Genomic DNA, 12,742 nt, shown 5'->3' on the forward strand with positions numbered 1-12,742 from the left:
ACTTGTGCTCCAGACCCCTCACCAGCTTCGTTGCTCTCCTCTGGACATGCTCCAGCAACACAATGTCTTTCCTGTAGTGAGGGGCCAAAAACTGAACACAGTATTCGAGGGGTGGCCTCACCAGTGTGAAGCACAGCGGGACAATCACCTCCCTGCTCCTGCTGGCCACACTGTTCTTGCTACAAGCCAGGATGCTTGTGTGTGCCTCTGCAGCAGAGAGCCTGCCACCCACACCATTGGCAGAGTGAGCCCAGGCAGGTTGCGATGGACAGCTTGCAAAAGCTTATACAGCAGAAACTTGAGATCAGGACCCAGATCAGCAAAGGGCACCTGTGAGGACAACGGCAAAAAAGACTCAGCATCATGGGTCTGATTCTTTGGTTTGCCAGAGGACAACAGTCTTTGGAAGAGTCATGCAGCAGTAGGCAGTGGCTGCAGCCATCCAAGAGGGGTTTCTGGGGGGAGATATTGACCCCTGGGCTGGGGAGGGGGCTGGCCAGTCCGATCCCAGGCTGGCTCGTGTGGAGTCACCAGGTTACTGGATAAACACCTGTCCCTCCCCTCTGGCCGCTCCTTGGCAAAGTACTGTACCTCCAACCCTCCTCGTGTCCCCAGTCACCGCTGGCACACAGCTGCTGCTGAAGGGATGCAGGAGAGGGTTTGAGCCATCCAACCTCATCCCAGTGTGAGCAGCACCAGGGGAAGAAGCTGGGGGAGAATGCCAGGGCCTGCTGCAGAGGACTGAGGAGGCACTGCTGCTCTCCCTAACTGTGGTGTGGCTGCTTGGTTTGGAAGAAGAGAAAGATGAGGAAGGACCAGAATGATTTTTTTTAATCAAGAAAGCAGGTACTGAATATAAGATCAGATTTCATGCAGGAGGGACCAAGACAGCAACCTAACGCTGAGGTTCAAAATTAAACCTGCAATGATGGATGGATTGGTACCAGCTGCTAGGGCGATTACCGAACCCATAAATCAACAGCATTTGACTCAGCTCTAGCTTAAGAGGAAAGTCATTCAGGCAGAACAATTTTACCAGGCACAGATAGATAGAAAATGTAAAGAGAAAGAAGAAGAGGGTGTGTGAAACAGTCCAAGCAGTAACATTTTTTGTTTGCTCCATAGAAAACAAGGTTAAAGGAGAAAAGCCAGTATTTCAAAGTTGAGGCAAAGGCCAGTGATTTTACTGGCGTACCGAGACAGAGACAGAATAAGGAACTTCAGCAGGTCATGGAGCTGAGGACTGAAGGAGAAAACATGAATGCTGCAAGAGGGGCGCCCTTTAGTGCCTTTTAAGAACAACAACCCAGATTAACTAAACCACAAGAGCTGGAAAAGGAACAAGCAGTAAAGCCTGGCCCAGACAGACCTGATTCTGCACAGTAGGGATGCCCACCTCCTCAAAACCTCCAGCTGCTTCTCCCCAGACCCGTCCATACTTTATGGGGGCAACCAGCAACTAGAGCACTGATCACAATGAAGTGAATACACATAGTTCCAAAATGGTGCAGGATCCTCAGCTGGCTCAGTGTAAGAGCCCCTTGGGGACCCCAGAGAGCCACCAAAGCAAAGCAGCCCTGACCTGTATTGGACATGAAGTAGAAACACAGACTTTAGGATTTTTCCATACTCAGATGGGGCAGCCAGTGCTTTATAGGCATTGTAATGCTCTGGCAACCGGACCTGTGTGTGTTATGGAAATGTGGAGAAGTTCTTAGAAAACAGCCAAGCTTCAGTTACATCTTCTGTAGATGGTGGTCCACGGACCCTCTTGTGAGGCCACGAGAGCAAATAAAGAGAGAGTGCTGCAGGTAAGAGGAAACTAGGCTCCAGTTGAGGTGAACAAATACCCAACTGGTACAGGGGGAAATTTAAGAGCTGGGCAAGAGGAAAGGCTGCTGATAAACAACAGGTAGAGCTCATTGAAACACACACGCATGCCCAATCATATCAGGATTATCGGCCTTGCAAAGAAGATTTAACTTTCCAGAAGTTTTATTCCAACAGTAGCAGGCAAAAGCCAGATGCTGACCATGTCCCTCAAGGAGGAGAGATGGTGTCCATGGGGCCTCGACCAGGCAGGAGCACCAAGGTAGCTGAAGGAAGATTTTGATCAGGCTCCTGCACCAGCATGCCCCAGCATAGGAGACCCGTTGCATATTCGGTGACCCACCACTGACAAAGTGGGGGTGATCTTGATGCAAAAGACAAAACTATGTGCAGGGCAAGAGCTCTGACAGCCCTGCAGCCGGCTCTCGCACAGCATGGAGGAGCACGCACAGGCCAGGGGACACAGGGAAGTCACCCCCATCACAGACCTGTCAAAGGCACAGGGCTGGGAAAGCTCCAGAAAGCAGGTAGACAACCGCAGCTAGTGCTGCAGACACCAGCCTTAACTAGACAGGGGAAAACACTGGGGAGAGCAAAGGTGTTTACACCTCTACCAAAGATGAGGATCTGAACATGAAATGACCAGGAAACAAATTTCGTTGTTAAATCCAGACTCAGACTTTAAAAAAAAAAAAAAAAAAAGGAGGGAAGAAAAATGGCTAATACTGTTTACTGATGGATCCAGTTACTGTAAATATGGGGAACCTGTGAGAGGATTTGCAGCTACTTGGATAAGCACGAAAACATACACAGAAGTGAAAGAACTCCTCAATTCAGCTCAAGCAGCTGAAACTTGGGCTGCTAAAGAAATACTATAAAATGAGGACTGGGAGAAACTACTTGCTATTTTCATTGATTTGCCAAGCTATTGCTGTCTGGCTGCCAACATGGGAAAACAAAGGGGCATGTTCAGGAGATGGCAAGCTAATACTACATGTTGCTTTCTGGGAACAAGTGGCCCAAACCCTAAGGAAAAGAAATGGTGGTAAACAAGTAATGCATGTGGAAGTCCACCAAAAATCAGACAAAAAGAGGGGACGGAGGTAACAAAATGGATGCATTAGCAAAGGCTGCAGCCCTAAGAGCCATGAGACACACAGAGGCACAAAGATAGAGCAGCTGCCCCAAAATGGAATGACGTTTTAGGAGTCAAGCAATGATTTCACATAAAAAGACATTCCCAAACTTCCCACTCAGTGGGCAGAGAGAACTGAACATTAAAGGAAGCCTTGGGAGAGATGTCCAGCAGCACAGGAAAAGAATGGGATGAAAAACTTCCAGTCACTCTAATGGTTTATGTTCTGTCCCTGTCGTACACGGATCCTCTTCTCACATGGCAATGACTGGCCAAGAAATAAGACGCCTCAGTCATAGTGTGTTGATAATGAAGTACTAGATGAATATCAGCTAAAAATATTAAATATTCAATAGCTACATGTTCAAATAAAAAAAAATTGCAACTTAAACAAATAAAAGGGGGGGAGGAGGGGAGAGCAGTGGAGAGGGGAAAGGCAGGGGACTTGGAAAGCCCCAAAACTACAAAGCATGCAGTGCAGGAGGGGAGGCTGCGTGCCAGTGCTTCAGTGAAACCCCACAGAGGCTTTCCAGGAAAGGGCAAGATCCAGCTGTAACCATGAAAATTGTCAGCCCTACAGTGTAGCACACAGAAATACCAAACCAGAAAAGAACAAACCCACCTTAGATGAGATTTCATCATTCTTAGTTCAAGCTTTGGGAAAAATGAGCTCAAAAATGTAATAACTGTCTTGACGGGTTTTGTTGGGTTGTTTCAAAGGGTGGTCCACCACGGAACGAGAATTTGAAGGGCAGCAACTCATCTTTGACATTACTCTTGACTCCAGTAAGTCCTGTCAAGCAACTGTGTAAGTATGGAAAGAATCTAGGACAGGTGAGTAATAAATAATAAAATATTGTGACTGAACTGGGACAGAAGTAACAATCTCAGATTGTACAGATAGCTGTTAGAGGAGATTTATACCTGTCTAGTAACTGTGTCTTAACCAAGGCAATTTACATAGGGGTTCAAATGCAGATGGTTAACTAAAAAGCTTAATTGGTAACTGATAAGCGTAATCCTTAATCAATTTTAAATTGACATCTCTTAAAGGGAAAGAAAGAAAGGTAAAGACACCAATTTTTAATAGTATTAAACACCCTAGCCATTAAGAATCTCTTTTTCTGTCCAAGATGCAGCAAAGCCTTAAGGAGCAATGTTAAAAGATGTCTGCAGCAAGAAAAACCTAGAAAAGCCTAGAAAACATGAGGATTTCAGTAGCTGTCATTTTGCTGCACTAGAATGTCACCCTGGCATTACTGCTTGCTTATTTATGCCAAATATAAAGAAAATTTGTTTACTAGTGGAAAAAAGATGGAACTGATGGATATCAAGCAAATAAAGAACAAAGGCAATTGAAAGACCACAGAGAAATAGTGCCTTGATGGCTGGAATATAAGCTAATAAATTAGAATAAGATATTTGCTTTGCTGAATGAATTAACTTACAATAGAATAACTCTATGGATGATCAGTTCTGGTGCCATCCCCTGTCATTACCAGCTACTGGAGTTTATATAGATTACTGATGTTTGCATAGATTATACCAAGGTGAGACAAATATATTTTATATATCTGCTAGAAAACACACAAATGTGAACATTGCTGTCACTGAAGAGCAAGTATTAAGCACCAGAAAAACCCACTTTTATATGTCTGAAGTTGTTATGTGTTATAATGCTTTGTGATATGCATACTTTGTTTTGTTTATGTTCAAGCTAGAGAGAAAGATTCACAGTTGATGTCTTCATGATGCTAGCAGTAAGGTTGCACTGTCAGGTAAAGAAACATTGTCAGGTTTTGTAAACACCCCCTCAAACAGCTAACACGACTTTCGGCACCATCATCCACCACGTCACAGTTCCTCAAACATCGCAGCAGTCACTCATACCGCTGGCCGGCTGCAGAGAGCACGACGTAACAGCGCAGCTCCAGACCTGGGAGCAGAGCAGCGTCACACCCCACATGGAGGAGGGAACGGGGCAAGGCTGGCTCCTGTGGACCTGCAGAGACCCTTATCCCAGCTGGTGGCTGCAGCCCATTAGACAGAAGTGCAAGCGGAGGTTCAGCCTGGTACCAAGTCCTAATACCACACCTGGGGATGTCATCCATGATCAAATGATATCAGGTGGTGATGGCATCCATGATCAAATGCTACCAGGCCACCGATGATGGAAGCTGCAACCTCCATACACAACCCCAGCTGTCACTTCCCTCATCCCTGGCCAGGGCCAACCACCTGCACCTGAGGCCCCAAACACCAGCTCTGATACAGCCCCTGTGCTTGCACAGCTACAGCTCAGGCTACTGTGGGCACTGCACAGTCACCAGGAGAAGCCGCGTGACGTGCACAGAGCAGAACCTGGCAAGGACACAAGGGTGACACCTCAGGCAGAGGTAGGGTGGCTGAGATGGCATCACTACCATCTCAAAGGTTAGGGGGAAAACCCCAACATGGAAAGGTATGGAGCCATGTATGTCCCACTCACAGCCTCTCTCTGTGTGTGCCGAACGCTGCCTGAACAGGGTGAGCTAAGGGACAGCAACAGCAGCCAGCAGCAGTGGCAGCTGGGCTGAGGTCGCTCTCGTTGAAGCCCATGCCCCCCGTCCTTCATGGCACAGTAGACCTGGTCTTGAAAGTGTATTGCTGGGGGAAACCCTTACACTTCAATTCAGCCTTGACTTGCACTGGCCTTTGAATCTGGAGAGAAAAGGAGAGGTTACAGATTTTGTTTGAATTGGGAGATAATTCTGGAATTTTTTTGAGGAACACAGAAGTTTCAAAAAAATATGCCATTTCTGCCTCTACACACTGTGTTCACTTTGCCTCTGTCCAACACAACCTCTTTTTAAGATGTATATGGACATATGTCTTGGTCATATACGACGGTGTGTTGTACGTATGAAGAAAAGACGTTATCCCATTAGCCGTGGTGTTCATTTACAGAGCAGAGATCAGTAGTCAATATTTTAGCAGGTTGTGACAGCCCTTTCCTGTGGCTAGATACTACCCACAGAAGCCATTTTAATCTGTTGCTTAATGGGAATTGTTCAAAAGCCCCAAGACCATCCCTGGCTATCTCTGCGCTACTAGTGAGCTGTTCACAGTCGCTCTCACCTGGCCAAAGCCTGTCCTGTCTTAAGCCTGGTCTTGTACTTTCCTCTTCAATACGGTGTGTGAGCTGCTGCTGTATCTAAGTGACGTAAAAAAAAAAGCTGTGCCAGGTGCTTTGATCTTTCTTGACCTCCAGGATTTCAGACCTTCCATTCATACCCTGGAGATGGTGCCTGAGATGCTGCAGCCCAGGAGGAGCCAACATGGATCTGGCAGGGCACGCTCCCATGCTCTCTGCTCCCTGCCCAGCATGACACACGGCTGGAAGGAAATCAAAGTAGTTGGACGATGGCCATTTCAGGAACCTTGGTAAGGTTTTTCACACTGCATGGATCAATTTCTGCAGCAGTGGCTCCCAAAGTCTCAGAGTTGCTCTGTAAGCCCCAGAAGCACACAGGTAGAGAAAGTTCCTGCCTGCAACAATCTATGGTGTAAGTAGACAAGGCAAATTACAGATGACAAGAAGGAAATATGATTACCCAAATTCTGCACAAGGGGAATTGAAGCTATTTAGATACATATATAGGGCAAAATTTTTAAAAGGCACAAAGTAGGATCCAGCACCCAAATTCAAACTGATGGCCAAGTGCCTGATCCAGTACATGCTCTAAAACACTTCCCCTAAATGACTTGCTCAAGGCCACAAAGAAAGTTTTCAACAGCACTAAGTACCTGTCCCTGAGGTCCTGAGACACAGCACTTTAATCACAAGGCCACCTCCCCTCTGAAGAACAGCCTCTCCGTACCATACTTGCATTCAGCTGAGCACAAATCATTTGTGTGCACATTCTCAGAACAGCATTAAAAATGAGAGTGAATACCCAAGCAAAAGCACAATTTTTGTTTGAGCTAACACTGATGAATACTTCTTTGGAGAATTTGCCAAGCTCTAGTATTGATTAAAAATAATTAAATGATAACATTAATTTCACATTTATTCTGCTGTGGTTGCTGGAGTGTTTCTAAGTGGGAAAACTTCCCTGAGATCGTGTCATTTGGTTCTCATAGCGCTGCAGGCTGAACAAGGGTATAAATATGCAAAAGCTGCTCCATTTCACTGTTGCGTGGATACGAAGCAGATGGATAGATGAACAAAACTCCTTCTTAGAAAGCGAGTGGCCTTGTCAATACAGACTGCACCCATCTGGCTCAGCACTGCACCCAGCTTGATGAAAAAGAAGAGGAACATCATATTTAAAACCTATCCCATTTTTCTGAACATGGTGATAGTATTAAGAGCTTGGTGCACTATTTCTGTTTCTGCAATAGCACACACCACATCCCACTGGATGAGCCCCTCTGGAGCACAGGAGCCACTCTCCCACCACTTGCCTCCATCCCACTGTTAAGAAAAATGGGTACAGCCAACCCATGCGCCGTGTCACCACCATGGACCACATCTGCGGTGGGGTGGCTGGGCCAGGACTACACCATCCAGCTACTTTGCGAGGGTCCAGTGGTGTCTCCCACAAGATGCTGAAGGCATTACTGGTCCAGCCATTGGCCATCCCTGTTCAAGCAGTGGGACCAGACCTTCCTCTAAATCCCTACTGCCCTACATCCATGACCCGCAGCAGAGACCAGGACTCAGTGCTCAGACCAGTGTCCTGCCAGCAAGTGACCAGAGGTGGTCTGGTTTGTGTCTCCCCACTGCTGACCCAACTCAATGCCTGTGTGAGCAGCAGAACCAGTGTGTTCCAGTATCCAGCAGCTCCTTCTCAATCCCAGCCACTGGGCTATGTTCTCCAGTGAATGAGAAGGCAGGACCTCCTTGGTTTTTCCCTCCATAAGAAATCAAGCTTCTCCAGCTATTTTCACTCAACACATGCTAACATTTCATATTATATGATACATCTATCCTCCTGTCCAGCTTGATTCAAACTGGACCCAGGGGGAGCCGAACAGGGAGAAAGCAACGGCATGATCTCACAAACCTCACATCCTGAGGAAATTAAGACAAGAAACTGTGATTCATAATCTCAGTGTGGATCCACTGGCCTCGTCTCCTACCCTAATCGTCCCACCATGCCATGTGAAAATAAAACAAAAGCAAACCCAGTAGAACAACCCCAAAAGAAAAACCAAATGCATTCTGAGAAGACAAATTCTGCCAGGATGGACGAAGAAGAATTTGTCTGATTACAGACCCTGCTCTAATGCAGGTCACAGCTCTGAAGGAGTGACAGGAATGAGCATCCTGTGGGAGCTGTGCTGGCAGGAACCAGAGCAGGGGAGGCTCCAGGATTCAGGTGCTGCGTCCCCAGGAATCTGTGGGAACTCAGGGCAGGTAGCCAGCTCAATTTCAGCTCTAAGTACACACTCCATGGTCTGGGTGTCTTCATCGGCATCCCACAGATCTGACTGAGGACTTGATGCATGTTTACAAAACTGTGAAGCCCAAGCAAAGGAGTGAGCATAAAGTTATTTTTCTATCAAAGCCAACTGCCACTTTTTTGGGGGGAAAAAAAAATCGACCTTTTTGTGCAGTTCTCACTTCCAATGAAAAAACAAACAAAAAAAAAGCTTCAGCTCTATTTTTTATATCCGCTCATTTGGTTTCTTTCTTGCCTACACGGAAACATGTAAAGTCCTTGTTCTTAACTTGAAGAGCACTTGCTGATGCCTTACAGACCGGCAGAGCTCCAGGACCCCCAGCTGGGAAACGCTGTGTTCGACTTCGCAGATGCTTCCCCCCTTACAAGGAAAAGGAGATCTGCACCTGAGAGCTGGCTTGTCTGAAACCTGCCAGCAACAATCAAATCACTCCAAGGCAGGTAATTAATTGTGGCTCATTCCCAAAGGCAAGGCATGATTATCATATTCTAGAGCCCCTGAGTTACAGTTGTCCCTTAATCACCTTTTCTGAGGAAGATGTGAGGAATTTGTGCGGAATAAGCACTTTCTTTCAGTAACTACTGGCTTCAGTTTAAAGCGATGAATGCTCAAATCACTGGTATTGAGCTGTTTATGAACAGACAGAAAGGCGCAAGAGACGTTACTGTAATAAATATTCAGCAGGTGCCTGGAGAATAAGAGTATAAATACTCAAAATTGCTCCGCTTCATGGTTATATTAGAAGGCATGGGGGAATGCAAATCCTTTTCTTTATATTGCTTATGAGGGGATTTCTTTTTTTTAATTCAGTAGTTTTGTTTCTTCTCAAGCTTTCAGTTCAGCAGCACACAGAGGATGCAGAACCATGACCTGTGTGGCAGCGGGCCCGGTGCCACTGCTGCTGCTGGGAACCAGGTACCGGCTGCCATCTCGTGCCAGCTCCTTCCCCGACCCCTTCTCAGGGGGGTGTTCTGCCCTGGGGGGCAAACAGGGGGATACTGTGGGAGCCGTGTTACCCCAAGGAAAAGCTGGCTGCTGGAGAGGGGACAGAGCCAGCGGGTCTGAGAGATCCAGTGTGGTCCTGCCTTGATACTTAGTGTGGCCTCACATCTGGGCACCTGCTGTGCCCCAAATCACAGGAATCTCTGCAAAGCTCATCCTTTTCTTCCTAAGCATTTATAATATGGAAACTACCGACGGGCAAATGTGCTTTTAGTGAGCAGGGAGTGCCACGGCTGCGTAATGCTGCAGACAGCTACAGACATGGTCTTCCTCTAGGGATTTCTTTTCCCTCTCCCCACCCCGTATATCTCAGTTATGCAGAATAAGCACAAGAGTGCCGTTTTCTGATGTGTCTATAAACCTAAGCATATGCAGCTATTCCAAATCATGCCTGTGAAATGGGGGGAAGCAGCAAACCCCATACCCACTGCAGGCATGGGGGATGACAGCGGGACTGAGCAAGGCATCCTGACCTGTGCACCATGGCCCAGCTCTGTCACCATTCAATCTCATTTGCTTGCACTGATAGCTGTTAGGTCACTGCACCTTCAAAAAAACATGTGTAACCCTGAACCCCTGCCAGGGGACGAAATCACCAGCATAATCACTTCTCCAGCAGGGAGGGGAGGGAAACAATGTCACCCCAGTTTGTGCTCTCAAGTCCACTGATTTCAAAAGCTGACTAAGACTTTCCTCTACATGCTGCTTGTGCTAACAGAAGGCATCAGCTGACCTTCTGTTTTTCTTTGGAAATTCAACTATTACTCTAAGTGTTCTTGGAATACGCACTTGCTGTCTTTCTGGAAATCTGTAGATCTTCTTTCTGCTTGTATGGAATAGCACTGCTGCTACGAACTCTACAAAGCCGGGAAATATCCACTGTGTCCTTCTCCCTCAAATCTAAAACATTTCATTTCTGCCCTGCATGGGGTCAGTTTTGTGATCAGCAAATAGGCTTCTCTACTTCGTAAAATATAGTTTAAGAATGCAGTCAATGTACAAAGACCTAATTTGACAGCCAGACCCTGCAGTGTAGTCTTTCTTTTCTTTTCCAAAGCTGCCAGAAAACCTCCTGTAATTCCAAGGAAGGGAGATAAACCCAATAACATTTGAAATGTGCCCATGCTGCGGACAGATGTGTCAGTACTTTAGACAAGTAACAAGTCAGTTTTATGAGGCTAATGCTGGTAAAATGATTCCCAAAAGACCATTCATCACCAAAGAAGAATTTTGTTGTTTTAAAATGCAGACATAGAGCAAAATTACAGAATAACATAATAATTTAGACTGCAACAGACCTCCTCCGCTAGTCATGTAGTCCAATGTCCACTCGAAGCAGAGACAACTTCAAAATAATATTAGGTGGCTCAGGGCTTTCTGAGTTCGCATATTTCAGTGAGTAATTCTTGTGTCTTCTGTCCTCTGACCCTGAAATTACTATTCCACATCTCGCCTAACACCTCTGCCAGCACAGGGGCACTGCACTCTGGACATTAGCACTCTCGCACCCCTCCACCTGCAGCATCTGCATTGGCACATCTCAGCAATTTCAGCTTGTCTTCTCTGTCTCCCTCTCTTTTTCCCCCTCCCTCTCCTTCCCATGTTTTCTGGGCACAAGGGAGAGCTTAAAACCTGATCAAAATACTGTCTGAGGCTGGGGTGAGTAGGGAGTAGCACTAGAAAGCCACCAAAACTAAAAAAAAAAAGAAAAAAAAAAAAAGCATGTCTGGGGACAATTATTAATATTGCCCCATGACAGTTTGAATGATGGATCAAAATCCCCATCCTTTCCCTGAGGATATGGGTACTTCATGCTTTCTTTGCCTCAGTCTTTAATAATAAGGTCAGGTCTTCTCTGGGTACCCAGCCCCTTGAGCCAGAAGACAGAACAAAGCTCCCATGTTCCAAAAGGAAATTGTCAGTGACCTGCTCAGCCAATTAGACACACATAAGTCTATGGGGCCGGACAGGGTCTACCCAAGGATACTGAGGGAGCTGGCAGAGATGCTCACCAAGCCCCTTTCCATCATCTGTCAGCAGTCCTGGATGACTGGGGAAGTTCCACTTGACTGGAGCTTGGCAAAGGTGATTCCCATCTACAAGAAGGGATGGAAGGAGAATCCGGGGAACTACAGGCCTGTCAGGCTGACCTTAGTGCTGGGGCAGGTCATGGAGCAGATCAGCTTGAGTGCCATCATGCGGCACGTACAGGATAACCAGGTGATCAGGCCCAGTCAGCATGGGTTTATGAAAGGCAGGTCCTGTTTGACCAACCTGAACTCCTTCTATCACAAAGCAACCCGCTTAGTGGATGAGGGAAAAGCATGGATGTTGTACACCTAGACTTTATTAAAGCCTTTGATGTCATTTCCCACAGCATTCTGCTGGAGAAACTGGCTGCCCATGGCTCAGACAGGTGTACTTTTTGCTGGGTAAAAAACAGGCTAGATGGCCAAGCCCAAAAGGGTAGTAGTGAATGGAGTTAAATCCAGCTGGCAGCTGGTCACAAGTGGTGTTCCCAGGGCTCAATCTTGGGGCCAGGTCTGTTTAGTGTCTTTATCAATGATTTGGACGAGGGGATTGAGTGCATCCTCAGCAAGTTTGCAGATGACAACAACTTGGGCAGGAGTGTTGATCTGCTTGAGGGAAGGAGGACTTTGCAGAGGGACCTGGACAGGCTGGGTCGATGGGCCGAGGCCAACTGCATGAGGTTCAACAAGGCCAAGTACCAGGTCCTGCGCTTGGGTCACAACAACCCCATGCAACACTACAGGCTTGGGGAAGAGTGGCTGGAAAGCTGCCTGGCAGAAAAGGACCTGGAGGTACCAGTTGACAGCTGGCTGAATATGAGCCAGCAGTGTGCCCAGGTGGCCAAGAAGGCCAACGGCATCCTGGCTTGTGTCAGGAATAGTGTGGCCAGCGGGAGTAGGGAAGTGACCATGCCCCTGCACTTGGCACTGGTGAGGCTGCACTTCAAATACAGTGTTCAGTTTTGGGCCCCTCACTACCAGAAGGACACTGAGGCACTGGAGTGTGTCCAGAGAAAAGCAACAAAGCTGGTGAGGGGTCTGGAGCAGAAGTCTTACAAGGAGCGGCTGAGGGAACTGGGGTTGTTTAGCCTGGAGAAGAGGAGGCTGAGGGGAGACCTGATTGCCCTCTGCAACTCCCTGACAGGAGGCTGTAGTGAGGTGGGGGTCGGCCTCTTCTCCCTGGGAATGGGCGATAGGAGGAGGGGAAATGGCCTCAAGTTGTGCCAGGGTAGGTTTAGATTGGGAATTAGGAATAATTTCTTCACTGAAAGGGTTGTTGAGCACTGGAATGGGCTGC

At 47.1% G+C, this 12,742-nt stretch overlaps 1 long non-coding RNA gene across 2 annotated transcripts; it reads left to right on the plus strand.

The window, feature by feature from the left end:
• Positions 1 to 156: 156 nt before the first annotated feature.
• Positions 157 to 11,441, plus strand: LOC118453328. Of its 2 annotated transcripts, XR_004843252.1 has the most exons (4): positions 157 to 1,811; positions 3,686 to 3,799; positions 4,787 to 6,388; positions 7,088 to 11,441. It is a non-coding gene; the product is annotated as an uncharacterized LOC118453328 (long non-coding RNA). The 2 variants fall into 2 exon arrangements; XR_004843251.1 differs by having other exon boundaries at positions 4,787 to 11,441.
• Positions 11,442 to 12,742: the final 1,301 nt, after the last annotated feature.

The sequence above is a fragment of the Egretta garzetta genome, unplaced genomic scaffold (assembly GCF_000687185.1).
Source record: "Egretta garzetta isolate BGI_Z169 unplaced genomic scaffold, ASM68718v1 scaffold401, whole genome shotgun sequence".
NCBI lineage: Eukaryota > Metazoa > Chordata > Aves > Pelecaniformes > Ardeidae > Egretta > Egretta garzetta.